Genomic DNA, 17,764 nt, shown 5'->3' with positions numbered 1-17,764 from the left:
CATTTTTCTTTAATGCTTGTATTACAGAAGCCACAACATCTTGAGCCAACATAGTTTTATTGGGGTTGTCTTGTATGTCCGTTAAACAAAGTTTTCTCAGCGTTATCTTAATAATAAACAGATGATTAAAAGCTTCTGATATGAGAGAAAACATAAAAGTATGAACGAACAAGAGACATAATGCATGAAACTCACTTTTTTCTGCTACAATTAGCTTTTGAATTTGGTTTAAATATTCAACAGGAAGTATTCGCACATTACAACATACCTCTCACTAATGCGTAATATCCGCAAATAATCAATAGCAAAATCATCTTCACTAGTTCGTTAGCTCTCACGGAGAGTGTTTTTTGTTTCTCTTTTAAAAGAAATTATTATTCAATATTCAATGATTCTCAAGGTAAAACAATTTTGACGTTTAATATTAGATCGATAGAGGTAAACCAGTGCAGTAACTTCATTCTAAAAAATGGTTGTCTTAAATTGCGGCACCAGTAGTTAACAGATGTTCATATCTTATATATTGATTGGAAAGACAGGTCAAGGTAAGAAACACAAAATGAGTTGAACTTAAATAAAAGACAGAAAACACGGCTATATCTGTTCTTGTATCACCCCCGATGCGAATGTTCACTGAAAATTTGCAGAAAATATGCCTGAATCATCCATGAATTTTGTACTTTTGAAAACCAACAACATGTTGATCAATGATTTTAATACCTTTAAGTTAATTTTTTACAAAAGCTTACTTTACTGTTATAGAGCATCATCCTGAAATTTTCGAAGTAGTAGTAGGTGTCCTTTTTATATGTCGCTTGAATATGTGCATATCTATCTTGTGCCTTTCTTCCAAATTCAACGATACGAGTTCATTCGTCCAAAAGGACGGAAGTACTAGTCTTAGGGTCAGTTGTTCTCCTTATTTTCATGAGAGATATGTTCACAGGACATGCCTTGTATCTGTTACTGGTTGAAAATGCGAATCCAGAATTAGCTGTCCCAAAATCAATGGCTACTACTGCAAGATATGTGTTGATGGATAAACATTTGCTGTCGAAATAAACAATGTAATAAAATAATAATAGGTATTTGTAACGCTAATTAAAACGTGATTAACAACGTTTTGTCGTGCTAGCTCTTGCAGAGAAGTAGAAAATACTAATTTTGAACTTATTGGTTTAAAAAAGCTGCCACAAATGAGATTTACTGGCTAAAACCCAGAGAAAAAGATTGTGCATAAAACAAATGTAGCTACATAAAAATGAAAATTCTCTAATTGAAGAGCTTGTATAGTTTCATTCCCATTCGACCCTCATTGTAAATTTCTAGATGGAAGTCAAGTTATTAGACAGACGTAATTGAATATATGATGTTCTTTACCTCAAGTTCGACTGGAAAGATTAGATCAATTGTCATAAAAAGGTGAATTATTTAGGTAGATGACATTATGAATATAGCTGAAATTGAAGTTACAAAACAATGTAGCCTCTATAATCAGAAATGACACTTTTTCTGTTATTTTTTTTCTTTTTTTTTTTTAATAATTATTCAGTTTATTGCACAATTGGTTGTTAACAAATACCCTAAAAGGTACAACTATCTCAAATAGGTTTATCCCTGTGTGTGAATTATCAAATGAACCAGGGGATTCACAAGATAAACTTATTATAAGTTTCAAAAGTGGTTAATAGAATATTACAATCGATATAGTTTACAAAATCTGCATAGCGACAAATCCGGAAAACATACGTTCTCTCTGTTTACGTTTTTCTACTTATTTTAATTGTATATCACGTGGTATAGATGTTTATTATGTATCTCGAACACATGTATTTTATTCATTCTTGTGTGTTGGAATATTCTTAACTTATTTGGTAAGTTTTAAATTTAATGAAATAACTGTTTTGTTTTCTTTAACGATAACTTGTACACGCCTCAGAAAACTGAAAACTTGAAGCATACACCTTATCGCTATTCCCGGCTGACCCGAGAATCCGTCCCGCTTGAACTATTGACGTCATACAACAATCACTTTTCCACTGTGGCGTCAGATATTTTGTATTATGACGTCAAAATTTTGCGGGAACCTGTGTGATGTCCAGTAATGGCGGACAAATAGCGATAAGGTGTATTATGAGTATATATCAATCATTGATGACATTCTGATGGTAAGTTAACATGATCAAAAACATGGATAAAGAATGAGTTTTTGTTGATACTTAACTTGGTATAAAGTATTGCCAATCGTTTCGTGTAAACAGAGAAACAGTATACATAAAACATAAATGAGAAACATAGTGTTGCTCTACGAGTATAATGTCTTAACTTTCACATAAACAGAGACACACACATATACCTACACAAAAACATGGTCACACAACTTGCAGACTCACACTCCCTGTCACACAACTACTCAACCATGAGTACTTGCACACCTCTCCTATTGAATTACATTGCGGTTAATTAGATATATTTAAATGTATCTTTCAAAAATTTACTACATTTTCTTTCTAAGAGTATACTATTTTCATACCATTCTAAGTATTCTAATTTAAAAACACTATATATATACATCCATGTACTTGTGTTTTAACTCTGATGCATAATTACTTTTATAAACAGCAAATAAAACAATTGTTAACAACACATTAATATCAAAATATGAACTGTCATGAATTTTGTATCCAAGTACATGAAGTATTAAATTTTGCATTGATAAAATATGTGTACCTATTTTTATTTTATCAAGTAGTAACCCAACTTTAATTCAAAATTCTTGTAAAAATTCACACTCTTTACAAAAATGATCATAATTTTCTGCTTAGTGACATATATGATATTGATTATCCTTCATTATTTTCCATTGATAAAGCAGTTGCTTACATGGTAATATATAATTGATCAATTTCCACCTAAACATTTTTAGTTTGTTATCATTTAACCGGTGAAATGTAAAGTTTAATATATCATTTAATATATGATTTGAAGAAATTAGATTGAATATTTTTTTCCATTTTATGAAGCCAATAGGTGTGTCGCTTTCTATACCTTTGATATAATTATATAATATATATCTTTAGCTTTTAATTTTTTAATGTAAATTGATTTGGCTTTGTTTTTGCTTCTAAGTAAAGATTTCTGTCTATTTGAACTTTAGTTGAAATTGATCGATTTGATTTTAACATGATTTTCCATTCCTTTTTGATTGCAGATTTTAGTTTAGAAAGTTCTGCTATCCAGTTTGATTTTTCTTTCAATTTATTTAAGATTACTTTTTGGGAGATATTACCTTGTTTATCTATGATATCATTAATAAAAAAAAATGTCACTTTCTATCCAGTTTGGAAAAACAAGACTTTTACCATTTAATTTAATTGATTGATTACCCCAAATTAATTGCTGTCTTACACTTTTGAAATTTAACCCCTTGCTTATCTTGGAACTATTATGTACTTTATACCAACTTTTTAATATTTCTAAATAAAATTCTGGCATAGATTTTTTAAAATTTGGTATGTCATATATATTTTCAGGGTTCATGTTAAATAGAGCGAAATTAGCTCCAAATTTGTTAAAGTAATATAAAGGTATAACCTTCCAATTTGAAAATTCTTCTGTTGTTAACCTTTTAACCCAAGATATATGAATTGATGTTATATAACTATCTATATCAATCATTTTTAAACCTCCTTCCTGATAATCATTACACAGAGTAGATCTCTTGATTTTCTCATTTTTGTTTTGCCATGTATAGTAAAATATTAGTTTTTTTAAATTGTGTTAGAAAGTCTCTCGATAAATTGGTTACTGATGCTAAAAAGGTTATGTTTGGTATAATTAATGTTTTTATTACTGTTGTTCGCCCAATCATTGTAAGTTTTCTTTTCTTCCAATTTGAAATTGCTTTTTCTGACTTCCTCAAAATATTTTCTGTGTTTAATTTATTGCATTCAACTTTATTAGTCCCAAAATATACACCTAAACTTTTAATGGGGCTTTTATTCCAACTAATGTTTTCATATTTATCTTTAGAATGTTTTAATTTACCTAGCCATATTCCTTCAGTTTTTGATTTATTAAGTTTTAGACCAGAAAGAGTTCCAAATTCTTCAATTAAATTTAATGACAGGCTTATTTCTTGTTTTGATTTAAGAAAAAGTGTAGTATCATCTGCAAGTTGTGGGATTTTAAGACTATGTGTTTTTGAATCAAGTTTGATTTGAAATCCTTTAATACCTGTATCTTGTCTTATTCTACATGCCAGAATCTCTACAGCTATAACAAAAATAATCGAACTCAAGGTACACCCTTGCAAGGTGTGACCCTTGTCTAATACATGTACCACGAAAGATTGCTATAGGTGTCAGAAATCCACCAATTATTGAGCATACAACCTTTGACACCATTATATAAAGTTTTAACCCGTTTAATAAACGAATGCGGGAGTCCAAATTTTAAAAGAGCTTCATACATAAATGACCATTCTAGTGAATCAAAAGCTTTTGAAAAATCTATAAATAATAAAGCACCATCTATATTAAAAGTTTCAGAGTAATCTATGATATCTTGAATTTGTCGGATATTGAAACCAATGTACCTATTTTTTACATATCCATTCTGACCACTATTTATTATTTTCGATAAAACAGGTTTTAACCGTTGGGCTAAAGTATAGGCTTTGGTGTCTACATTTAGTAAAGTTATAGGTCTATAATTGTCTAGGGATAGTGGGTCATTTTTTTGTACAATAAAGATACTATTCCTATTTTTTGTAATGTTGTTAATTCTTCTTTCTCATAACACTTATTGAAAACTTCTACAACTAGTTCTTTTATATTATCCCAGAATGCGCGATAGAATTCAACACTTAGACCATCTATACCTGGTGATTTGTTAAGCTTCATATTGAAAATGGCTTCTGTGCATTCTTCTATTGAGATTTTGCCGCCTAGAGAGCTTTTCTCGTTATCAGTTGATTTATGATCTATTTTTGTTTCTTCAACATATTGCTTAATATTATTAACATCTGGATTTGTACTTTTATATAAATTTTCATAGTAACATTTTTCTAAATTTAAAATTTCTGATGGCTCTGTTATGATTTTGCCTTGCTTATATTTCAATGCCGAAATATTTTTTTTTTTGTTTGTCTTGATTTTTCTAAACCTAAAAAGAATTTTGTGTTTTTCCCCTTCTTCTAACCATTTGACTCTGATCTTACTTGTGCACCTTTAACTTCATTTTTATAAAGATTTTCTAGATTTTTTTCAATTTTTCTATTTCATCTTTAGCATGTTTAGTTGCTTTTGAAGGATTAATTTTATTATTTAATCTTTGTAAGTTCATTTCTAAATCTTTTATTTTATTTTTCTTTTCAGATGACTTGTATTTACAATACATTACAGTTATGACCCTTACTTCAGATTTGAAGATATCCCAAATATCTCTAGAATCTCTGGTAAGTGCCTTTTCTTTATATTTTAAAATAAGGTTGTTTATATGGTTTTTATAATTATCATCTATTAAAATACTATTATTTATTTTAAAGAAACCTCTTCCTCTACCATGGGGATTTTGTCTTATTTTTAACGAAATGGCTTGGTGATCAGTATGTGATATCATAGCAGGTCTTATATCAGAATTGATTACGTGTTGCCTTATGTCTGGACAGATCAAAAAGAAGTCTATTCTACTTGTTATATTCGTATTGTTTTTCCTTCTCCATGTAAATTGAGTTTTGTTTGGATTTATTTCCCTCCATATATCTATTAATTTGTTTTTTTTAATGAGCTGTTTAAGACTATTTACTGGTTTGTTGTATTTATGAGAGCTATTTGATTTCCTATCTATCTTTAATAGGGTTTCATTCATGTCCCCTCCTAAAATTAAGATACCTAAGCGATTATTTTCTATGATGTTATTTACGCTTTTAAAAAATTTATTTCTGTTAGTATGAATGTTGGGGGCATATACATTTATTAAGGTAAAAATGTTATCGTTAACTTCAATGTTGATCAAATTCATTCTCCCATCATTATCTTTAACTTCATATATTAGTTTATAATTTAAACTGTCTTTAATCATTATTGTAACGCCTCTGGTTTGGGAACTTCCATAGCTATGAAAAAATTTACCTTTTACTTCACTATTAATAATATGTTCATTTTTCTCTATTAGATGGGATTCTTGTATAAATAATATATTACATTTTTGATGCTTATTCCACAAATATAATCTCTCTCTTTTCTCTTTCTGTCCTAAACCTTGACAGTTTAAGGATATAATATGTATATTGTCACTCATTGTTTTTACCTAGGAACTGTTCACTTTTATACATTAGATGTAACTGTACAATTATGGTACTCATAATTAGTGTAATAACCCACCCAATAGTACATGTTAATGAGACTATTATTAGAACAACATGCCTTATTACATTCGGGTACGTCTAAACACTGCTCAGGACCTCTGAGTGCACTCATGACATACAAAGTGCAATCAGGACCCTTTATAAGCATTGCATTTGCACACAGGATGGCTGTATATATTCGTTACACGCTACTTATTTAAGAGTTAAATTTTGGTAGAATTTGAAATCGAACTTAGATAGATATGTCAATTCTTATAAAATAATGAGGGCACGTGTCACTGATTACACAACTACTGAGCCGTGAATTATTCAATCAACAAAATTGATTGGATTATCTTTATTGTTGTTTTTGAATTGTGTTGTTAGTACAGTGTTACGTTTAAAATTGATAACACAATGTTTTAATTTTTTAGGTTTTTTTTTAATGTAGTTAAATTTAAATTATGCATAGTAAATTTTACGTTTATGGAGAAAAAAATTAAAAAAAAAAATTTCTATGGATACCTATGGATCTTCAGAACGCTGGCACTGTTGTACCATTATATTCTGCTCTTCATCATCATTGTTGTATTTAATTGTATTTAATTTATCATATTTGGGTATTATTTCGATGTACTTTTTCAGTTTATTTTTCATGATGACGGCTAAATTAATTTTGTTGTGGTCTGCAGTTCATGCATAAAGAAAATAAAAAAATCGTGTTATTTTATAGATGCCGTTTTTCTGTAACAAGTTCGACTTTTGCTTTTCTTTTGGATTTTTTGTTCTCTCTCTCCAAATCAACTTAATAAACAAAAACAATGTTTACTGAATATCAAATTTTATTGAATTTGTATATCTTTATTCTCAATAAACCATATACATAGGTATAGAGAAGACAATTATGTACAATATTTACAATGAAAATATTTAGATGAATTTATTTAATTAATTTGCTAAGTCTAATATCTTGGCTGCGTACATGCTGCCCTTGGTCTTTTTCTTTGGTTTGGCTTACAGTAATTTTACGAGCACGTTTCTGGGGTTTTGGCACTTCAAAATATGTGCACGAAGACGTAGTAATGGTATGAACGGATTTCGTGTCAATCAACAGTCTCCGAAATAGTCTTTCTCGCTGTTCTTTTGTTTTCGAAAACCAACATTGAAATGATACATCATGTTTTCTGAACGGACCGAAATGTTCATAATTTTTTTTTACAGTAAAATATGATAAATGGCGAGAGTTCAATATACGATAGCACTTATTGAGGACAGTAAACTGACAAAAATAAACATGGGAAGAACTGAGAAACAAAATTAAATATTTTTTTCATTTGTTTAACAATAAAAAAATCATTTTTTTTTAATCTAGTTTAGAATCATACTACAATCTTACTTACTAAATGTTTACAAATAATACCCAAATATGATTATTTTCAGAAAACAGAGACAAATTCATTTTTTTCAGAATTTATTTACACATTGAAATTCGTTCTAGGCTTGTATTACTGCATGGACAAGAACGATTTAAATGAGAAATAAAATCTTACTAAATGCTGATTTGTTAAACATTCGTTTTACTCAGAAATAAAATTTAGACATTTTCTTTTCACTGTTTAACAACAAATCATTCTTCAGAATTTACTTTTACATTAAAACTGCTCAAGGAATCTTAATACTGGACAAGAACGAACTCAATGTAAAACCAAATCTTACTACATGAAATTGTTTAGAAATAATCGCCACATTTTGCAATAATTTATATCTATATTTTTGAACATTTTCAAATGAAATAAATTGAATTAAAATTTCCCAACTACATGTAGATTTCTCATATTTCTCAAATGGCTTCAATTATTACAAACAAAACGAAAAGTTTATTTAACATTTTTTTCTAAAACAATATATCTTCATTGTTCTTTATTTTTCAAAAGACATCTTGGTTTTGTTTGTTTGCCAAGCTTACTTGTATGAGGTTAGTACCATTACTAATCACTCCTAATTATCAAAGATCAAACGACCTAATCAACATGATAATTGATATTCAATATAATCATCGGTCATGCCTGACATATTTCATAAAATCGGCGCGTGCCAATGAAAACTTCAATAACTTCTTAAATATTAGATTGATTTTATCAAAACAAAAATTATAAGATGGAGAATTATATTATCTTTCGAATGCATACCTTCACTACTCACTAAAACAACTATTTCATGTCATGAGTGCACTTTGTATGTCCTGAGTGCACTCAGGAGGTCCTGAGCGGTGTTTAGACGTACCGATTTCATTCTTTACATGTTTGTATATACACAAGGTTAAATGCACTGTTAACTTCTTTTTTTTCAAAGACACAATATAGTAATAAAAATATCATTATAAAGAAGGATAGTTGTAAGAAATGACCATTATAACAGTGTAACATAAAATAAATAACAGATTTGATTATGCTAACTACTCTCGAGCTAAACTTTCTACTTCTATGTCTACCAATACGCGGCCACCATCAATAAGTTGATTATTTTGCCACTTTTTGGATGCGCATTTAAAATTTAGACCAAAAAATAAATATTGAATTGATTTGAATTTGTGCTATACATCATAGTATACAGTGAATTTAAAAACATCTTGGCTTGATCTAGTTCATCTGATGCAGGTAAGTCTTGAAGCATTCAAGACTACCTGTATTAGTGGCAGTATGTGGTAGGGCATTCCAGTCTCTTATCGTCCTTGGGTAAACAAAGATTCCTTCCGCACTTCGGTCCAACAAGATGGTACTTGATATCCATTTGTGTTGATGTTTCTGGATAGCCTATCTGGTGGAATGAGAGTATTACTGGTGTCAACTTTCACCATCCCGTTGGCAAGTTTATACATCATTGTAAGCCTTGATGTTCTCCTACGGTCTTCGAGGGTTTTCCATTCTAGTTTGTTAAGCATGTCACTAACAGATGATGTGTTATGATATCTGTTAGTGACATATCTGGCTGCTCTCCTCTGTACCATTTCCAGTCGGTTTTTGTTGTTTTGTTGATAAGGATCCCAGACTGTACATGCATATTCTAGAGTCGGTCTTACAAGTGACTTGTATGCAGTTTCTTTTATTGTGTTGTTATTGATGTTCAAGTTACGTTTGAGGAAGCCTATGGTCTTGTTTGCTTTAACACATATGTTTTTAATGTGTTCATTCCATTTTAAGTCGGAGCTGATGGTGCAGCAAAGGTACTTTGCAGAATTTAGAGATTCGAGGGTGTGGCCATGCAGTACATATTCTTTTATAATAGGCTTACGTTTTCTTGTTATGGTAAGAACATTACATTTATCTGGATGAAATGCCATTTTCCAATTGTTTTCCCAAATTGTCAATTCATTCAGATCTTCCTGAAGGTGGTCGCTGTCTGTGTCCGATGATATTGTGAGATATATGATTGTATCATCAGCAAAGAGTCTTAACCTTGATCGGATTCCCTCTGGCATGTCATTTATGTAGAAAAGGAACAAACTGGGTCCAAGAACTGATCCTTGTGGGACGCCCGAATCGACGTTGATGGTATCAGATTTTTCCCCTTCTACAACTACGACTTGTTTCCTGTCGGCGAGGAAGTTTTTGATCCACCTATTGGTTTTCGTCCTTATGCCATATTGATCCAGTTTGTGTGTAAGTAGGCTATGACTTACTTTATCAAAGGCCTTAGAAAAATCAATTATAAGGCAGTCAGTTTGTTTTCCTGCATCCATGTTTATGGTGATGTCATTAGTAAACTCAATTAATTGTGTTTCGCAGGACAGGCCTCTCCTGAATCCGTGTTGTAGTGGATACAGTATGTTGTGTTTGTCAGCATGGGTCATTATGTGGCTTGTTACGATGCGCTCCATGATTTTGCAGCAAATGCAGGTAAGCGAGACTGGGCGGTAATTTACTGCATCAAACCGTTTTCCCTTCTTGAATATTGGGCTTACGTTAGCCTTTTTCCATATGACCGGTAAATCACCTGTTTCATAGGATCGCCTGAAGATGGTTGTTAGGATTGGTGCAATGTCTATGGCTTATTCCTTCAGCACCCTTGATGTAATGGTGTCTAGACCCGCAGCTTTAAATGGGTTTAGGTTGGATAATAGTTTTGCTATTCCGTTTTCTGTTATGTTCAGGTCTTGAAGTGTAGGGTAGTTGTTATTCGTCATGTCACAACGGTTTTTGAATTCTATTTCTGTGAAGCTGGTTTTTTCAGAAAAAGCTGATTGGAACTGCTTATTTAGTATGTTAGCCTTTTCAACTGAGTCAGGATGGAGTAGTCCGTTGTTCCTTAATGGTGGTATTTGGTTTCCGTCTGATCTCTTGTGCTTGTTGAATGTCCAGAAACGTTTCATGCAGTTTGGCTTGTCTACTTTGGGATCAGGTGTTATTATGTCCTCTATATATTTCTAGTATGCTCGTCTTATTTCTCTCTGTACCAGTCTTTTCAGTTCTTTATATTTGGTGTTATGCTTAGCATCAGCTGATTTTTTCTTTTTCTTGTAATGTTTGTCTCTTTTCCGTATTAGGCGTTAGATGTCTGCCGTAATCCAAGGGTTACCGTCTTTTGTTCTAGCTGTTTTTTGCGGTATGTTGGCATTTATAGTATTTTCAAGTTTGCCTTGAAAATAGTCCCACATATCTTGTGTACTACATTCATGATGGTTCATCTTGGTAATTTCAGTATTTATCAATTTGAGATCTTCTCTGATGTTTTCCCACTTTGTTTTTTTATATAAGGATATTTTCCTTGGCTTTTGAGTTTGTTTAGATGGTATGGTATTTAACTCTGCAAAGACAATGTCATGGTCTGACATGCCAGGTATTGTTTCGTCTCTGTTGAAGCAGTTTGGGTAGTTAGTAATTATTAGATCCAGTGTGTTTGATTCTCTTGTTGGTTCCTCTACCATTTGTTGTAAGCCATGATCGTCCAGGATGTCAGTGAACTTATGGTGTATGTTGGTATGTTGTGTATTGGGCTTCAGTGATTTGGTTTTCCAGTCCCAGCCTGGTAGGTTGAAATCACCAGCCATGATGATTAAAGCATTTTTTATGTTGTTCGCTCTGGTTAGGCTCTTCTCAAGTTCTAAGTACCCATTCTCGTTGGATGTTTTGGGGTTGTAGTATGAGTTCAAGTATATGGCTTTGTGTCCAATGAGTTCAAGTTTGCACCAGACAATTTCACAGTCAGTTTGTAGTTCAGGTACGGCTGTTGTTATATATGTATCTATAATAGCTACTAATACACCCCCTCCGCTACAGTTTCTGTCTTTCCGGAAGATGTTATATCCAGGAGGGAATATTTGACTGTCAGTGATCTTATTGTCTACCCATGTTTTGGTTCCAAAGATGATATCTAGGTTTGTGCTTTCTATGAGATTTAGTACTTGTCCTTATCTACTTTTGATTGATTGGAAGTTAACATTTAATAATCTAAGTGGTGTTTCAGGTTTCTTTGATGGTTTTCTGTGTGTGTTCGGTGTTGAAGCATGTAAGGTTTCATATTTTTTGAGGACGTTGGACTGGTAAGAGAGGTGTCAGACAATACGCTGTAATGGTTTGATGTGCTAAGTATTAATGAATAGCATAGTGTTGAATAGTTTGGACATCCACATGTGTACAGTCCTATGCAAGTGCACTGTCATTTGCATATTCATCATACGATTTAGTGCTCATCGACTGGAATGACACATGGTACCATTGATTGCATGTGTCCAAACCAATTCTCTATCGTCCAATGTTACTGGATGGTCACAAGTGCCACATGGATACACAGTTGACTCAGGTCCTGGGTTGAGATTTATGTCATTTGATGTTTTTATGAGTATGACTGGCAGGTATGCTAACAGTGATCTCTGTTTAGTGCTTTCGACTCTATCAAGACATCTTTTCCTAAATAGGTGGTAAGTATTAAAGGTAAGTATATCAGTTGATGTGTTCTGTTTTGCATTGACGAGTACAGGCATGCAAGTATCATTGTTGGTCAGAATACTATTGGTGTGTACCTGTTCGGTTATTTTGGCAAGTATGATTAGGGAAAACAGTATGATCATAGTTACCTCTGAATATGTGGTCCGAATTTCTGTAAGGTTAACCAAACAATCTTTGGATCTTGCTGAAAAAGAGTGCTGATGTTATGGTATATGGTAGTTATAGCATCACTTGGTCCGTATATGCAATTTATAGTAAAGACTGATAAGATAAACTCACCTAAACCCTTTACTATAAATTCCACGGTTGTTGCTTCCTCTTCCAGTATATTCCTCTTGTGTTTGGTAGGTGCTCTTAGAAAAGAGTTAGGAGTTCTTCTTCCTCCACCCTAAGTGTAACAAGTTCAGATTCCTGTGTTATATGGTAAAACTCACTGTATGTGTCTATCAATATTTGTTTGGCAATGACTAGGCTTAGGAGTTGTCCTGGATGTACTCCGTCTCTCTTGTTAATTGTAATCTTGACGGACCTACGTGTACTGCCTTTTTTACAAAGAAGTATTTGCTGATATTGATATTGATCGTGTTCTTGTTCAGCCTGTTATTTATTTCGATGATTTTGGTATTTAGATGTTTAATTTGCCTTGTTATTTGAAAATCATCTGTTTTAAATGTTTCTGGATTGTTGTGGCCTTTGTATTTGTTATAGCTCACAATTGACAATATTGGACAGTCAATAAGTTTAATCTCTGCTGCTGGGTATTTTTCTATTATTTTAATGGCTCTGATGTATTGTTTTTCTATTTGTTCGATGGTCTTGTTGTCTCTGTTTCTAAGGTATATATATTTGCCTTTTTTGATGGTCAAATCACAGGTTCCTGACCATAGATATATTACAATCTGATTATGGCGTTTTATTGATTTTTCTATCCGTTCTTGGATAATATCAACGAGTTCTGATGTACGTGCATCTGCTTTTCACCACGATTCGATGGGAAATTCGTTTTGTGCACAGGCGTTTCGAATTGTATAACCCTTACTGTCTGATATTAATATAGGTGTCCTATACCTGAATCCTTTTGGGATTTGTGGTTGTTGGGCTATGTATTTTCTCAGTTTGCTGCTCATTTGAGGTCGGCACAGTTGTTTACTTTGCACCGGAAGTGAGGGTTGTCTCTAATGTAAACGATACAAAATTACCCGCCAAATGTCAAAAATGTTTGGTAGTTTAAATTCTGCTAAATACGATTTCCAGGTAGGAAAAGTTTATGTTTTGTATTATATGAATGTATAGCAATGTTTTGAGTAATACTATGATAAATAATTAAAGGATATATGGTCTTTGTCCTGTAAATTTGCTGAAAATTTTGAGCTGTCACAAAAAGTCGACCATTAACTAGCGCATGCGTATCCAACATCCTTTGTTTGTTTACATATCAATACTATGCATCTAATATAAGAATAACAAAGCTTAAGTGTATTTAAATATACAAATATATCATTCAAATAACTATACACTTTTCCAATAATCAGGAAAGACGCTATCATGATTCCCATCGATCTCTGAATTGTTTTATTGAGTAATCTATTTTTAGATTCGGTGAAAACCGAGAAATTTGCGGATTTTTGGAATAGGGTCTGCATGAATATAACTGTTGATATACTGTATTTAGTTAGGTATGTCACATGTATGACGATAATGCAAATTAAAAAGAGAAAATATTTTGAACATTTAAATAAAGTTGCAGATATTTTGTGTTTGACAGACGACACATGTTTACATTGACGACTACATTGATTGACCTACTTAAAAAGTTGTTTATTGATGTGTGCGTTTGATATAAACTATATTGTAAGAACAAACAAATAACTTTTATTTACATATGTTTCAATTCTTTTCAGGTATTTTAGAGTGGCAATCACCATGGATGTGGAAGTAGCTTGTACAAAATATACATGAACTATATAGAAAGAACTAATTTTCAGTTTTTGGGTACCTAAAACAATAGAGGTGTTTTTAATATGCCAATCTTTGAAATTGATACTAATTGTGTCCAGGTGAACTAAGTGAGATAATGTACATGTATATGGCTGATCTTGTTCAGTTTTAAAGTTATTCATGGTACATGTATGTGAGGAATTGAGACATTTATTAACATGGATTTTATATTTCAAGGAAATGATTTCATCAACTAAGTGATGTGGAACGCAGCTACAGTTAATCAATTTACCAATCGTACTGGAACCATTCAGATTGGGATTTACACGTGTTTTGAATGGATTCTTGGTTAATAAAAAGATGATAATAACTTTCAATGGATCAACTATTTGATCATGTTCATTTGTTTTCATGATAATCATAATAAAATATTTCATATCAACATTTAATATATTTTTCCTTTCAGAGTGTATACAATCTAATATTATTGTATCACACAATGAATTATTTTTTTTCACATTTTTCAGTTATGATAAAAATATAACTAACATATATACATATGCACAAAAACTGTGCATTGAAAAACACACTACTGTACATTAAAGTTAACTAGGTCACTGGTTAGGGATTTGTTTTCTGTTTTGTCGGCTCTACTACTCGTTTATGTAATTCATCGGTCGGTGTTGTTGCTTGCCTTTTCCCAGTTGATTGGCTTGGAGTTTTAGGATCTTTAAAGTTCATATAGTGATCCATGGGTCCAGAAGCTGACTTGAGCAGATTTTGTTTGTTTGATTTATTTTTGTTTGATTTTTGTTTGTTTTTCTTTTTGTCTTTTTTGTTTGTCTGCTCATTGTTCGTAGTAATTTGTTTACGTTCTATTGAGACTACTAATTTTTGTTCATCATCTTTGCTATCATCATTTGAATTATCACTACTTTCACTTGCAGGTTGCTTATCTTTAGTTTCATCTTGCACGTTATCAACGTTAGCAGCTTCAGGTACACTATCAGTAACATTCGAATCACCATTCTGATCTTGATCTGCTGCTGGATCGTCCATCGGTTGTTGACATTCTTTGGCTTTATGACCTGATTTGCCACAGGAGTTGCACACCCAGTCATTGTCACAGGTCTCCTGTTTGTGTCCCGTCTGTAAACACTTGTTGCATTTAGCATTAGGATTTACTACAATTTGGTCTTTGTGGATGAGTAGCGCTTTGTATTTTCCTATACTGATGAATCTAGGTAGCTGTATACCAGGTACTGGACTTACCATGAATAACCGGTCTCCGGTTTGGCAGTTGGTAAGAAATCCGTTGATACGTAGCCTTTCCCGATTGAAGTTGTGAATTTTGATATTATGTTCAGTCTCAAGATATCTACCAATTTGGTTGTCTGCTGATAAGGGTACGTTTTTTATCCGGATGCGTAAGTAGTTGATGTGTTCTTTAACTACAAATTTTGGGTTTCTATCATATACATGTATGTGTTTCTTCCTGAAAGTGAGACCATTAGCTATCAAATGTTCCCTATCTGACTCACTATCAAGATAAACCCGCCACATTCCATTAACCCTTTGAAGACCTTTCAAATGGCTGTCTTCCACTACATGGCCAATAATGTAACAGTGGTTTATTTCCGCCAGTGTACTTTGTCCGGAGGAAGAAAATCCCCAGTGATTTTTATCCACCAACAAAAATTAACTAGGTTTTTCTATCCGGGTCCAGTGTAAAACATCCACCAGTCATTATAAGGTTCTGAAAAAAGGTTTTTTGAAGGGGAAATATATATAAAATGTGGCTTTATAGTTTTTAGTGTATTTGAAACTTGCATAGCTGATTTATATAAAAAGTGGAGAGTTTTCATCCAAGGAATGTTCACACTAGTGTTTTTGAACCAGGAATGATTACGCTTGTGATTTTGAACCGGAATGATTGCACTAGTTATTTTATACCGGGATCAATTACACTAGTGCTTTAGATCCATACATTGATGAGGTGATTAGTACTCATTTTGAACACACGATAACACAATAATGCTTATTAACGAATAAGATTTAAATAATTTTTCTATGCAAATCTATAAAATCATATGCTTTTAAAATTTCACTAATTGTAATATTTATATTTATTGGATTGCCGAAGTTTTTCTGTGTATTTGCTCTTCGGTCGACTTGGATATAAAATCATATCTTCTTTGTCAATATCAAAGGATGCTTCTATAATTGAAACTTTATGTAGGAACAAATCTGCTCTTTAAATTTGGTGTATATCAAGTTCAATGTCCTGATCATTAATAAAGTATTTTGAGTTATAAAAATATCCTCCTCGTCATCATCAATATTATTTACTAGATTGACTCAGATTAATTAAACTGGTTCCTTGAAAATTATTTCAATTTTAACCCATTTATATATGTAAACAATAAACCGGTCTAATATAAACAAAACAACAATATCAAGCTCGATGCTTTCACACTATTTACATCCAATATTCTCTAGTGAAAAACAGTTACCCGGAATAAATACACGGCGGAATGAAAGTACGCTTACAATATCACTGTACAACTCATCATGATTTAAAAAGTCTACAGGTTTTGGTTTTATAGTTCCGAAGAGATCAGTCTCTAATATAAATACGGGTTTGGATGCAGAGAACTCGTTGTCACTGTTTTGAGCATTACTTTTATCATTTTCAGTTTTTGAGGCATTACGACCGGTACCTCGAATGACCGAATAACACCGTTATTATCAGAATAACACTTGTAATGACCGAATAACACTTGAAATGTTAATATTAGCACATATTGGTAACTTTTAAACATTGATTAATAAATAATAGTATATTATTAATGTATTTTATAACTTAAAAATGATTTACAGAAAGCAGGTAAGTTCATAAAGATTACTTTAAATGTAGTGTGTACATCCAACATGGCGACCAAGGAAATCACAATGGTCGCCATGTTGGATGTACACAGTAAATTTATAACGATCTTTATGAACTTACCTGCTTTCTGTTAATCATTTTTATGTTATAAAATACACTTATAATATAATATTATTTAATAATCAATGTTTAAAAGTCACCAATATGTGCTAATATTAAAATTTCAAGTGTTATTCGGTCATTACAAGTGTTATTTGGATAATAACGGTGTTATTCAGTCATTCGTGTTACCCGCATACGACGCCATTTTTGTTGTTGTTTGGTCACTTTCAGAGTTTTCAGTAAAGGACTCTTCGTTACTCATTTATATCATTACTTCAAGATAAATACTTCTAGGTAGATTATTTATCAAATATTTATCACAATAAATACGTTGATAAGACAGTTCTTCTATGAAATCAGTTTACTTTTTCGGGAGCTCTGAAAAGTCCGTGGACATTTAACTAAGGCCCCTTACGTCTATCTTTTTTCTCTTTATATCTAAATATACAAAACATAGAATATCATATTTGAATCAATCAATGAACAACTACCTTTAAACTGTTAGCCCATGAAATAAAAAACAACAGAACCCCAGAGAAAGAT

At 32.0% G+C, this 17,764-nt stretch overlaps 1 long non-coding RNA gene across 1 annotated transcript; it reads left to right on the top strand.

The window, feature by feature from the left end:
- Positions 1–1,527: 1,527 nt before the first annotated feature.
- LOC127699819 (uncharacterized) lies at positions 1,528–14,307 on the top strand. The gene is made up of 3 exons (XR_007981224.1): positions 1,528–1,874; positions 5,379–5,458; positions 14,196–14,307. It is a non-coding gene; the product is annotated as an uncharacterized LOC127699819 (long non-coding RNA).
- Positions 14,308–17,764: the final 3,457 nt, after the last annotated feature.

This window comes from Mytilus californianus, unplaced genomic scaffold, assembly GCF_021869535.1.
Source record: "Mytilus californianus isolate M0D057914Y unplaced genomic scaffold, xbMytCali1.0.p SCAF_41, whole genome shotgun sequence".
NCBI lineage: Eukaryota > Metazoa > Mollusca > Bivalvia > Mytilida > Mytilidae > Mytilus > Mytilus californianus.
The sequence above is the reverse complement of the archived record's forward strand: the minus strand, read 5'-3'. Positions and strand labels throughout refer to the sequence as shown.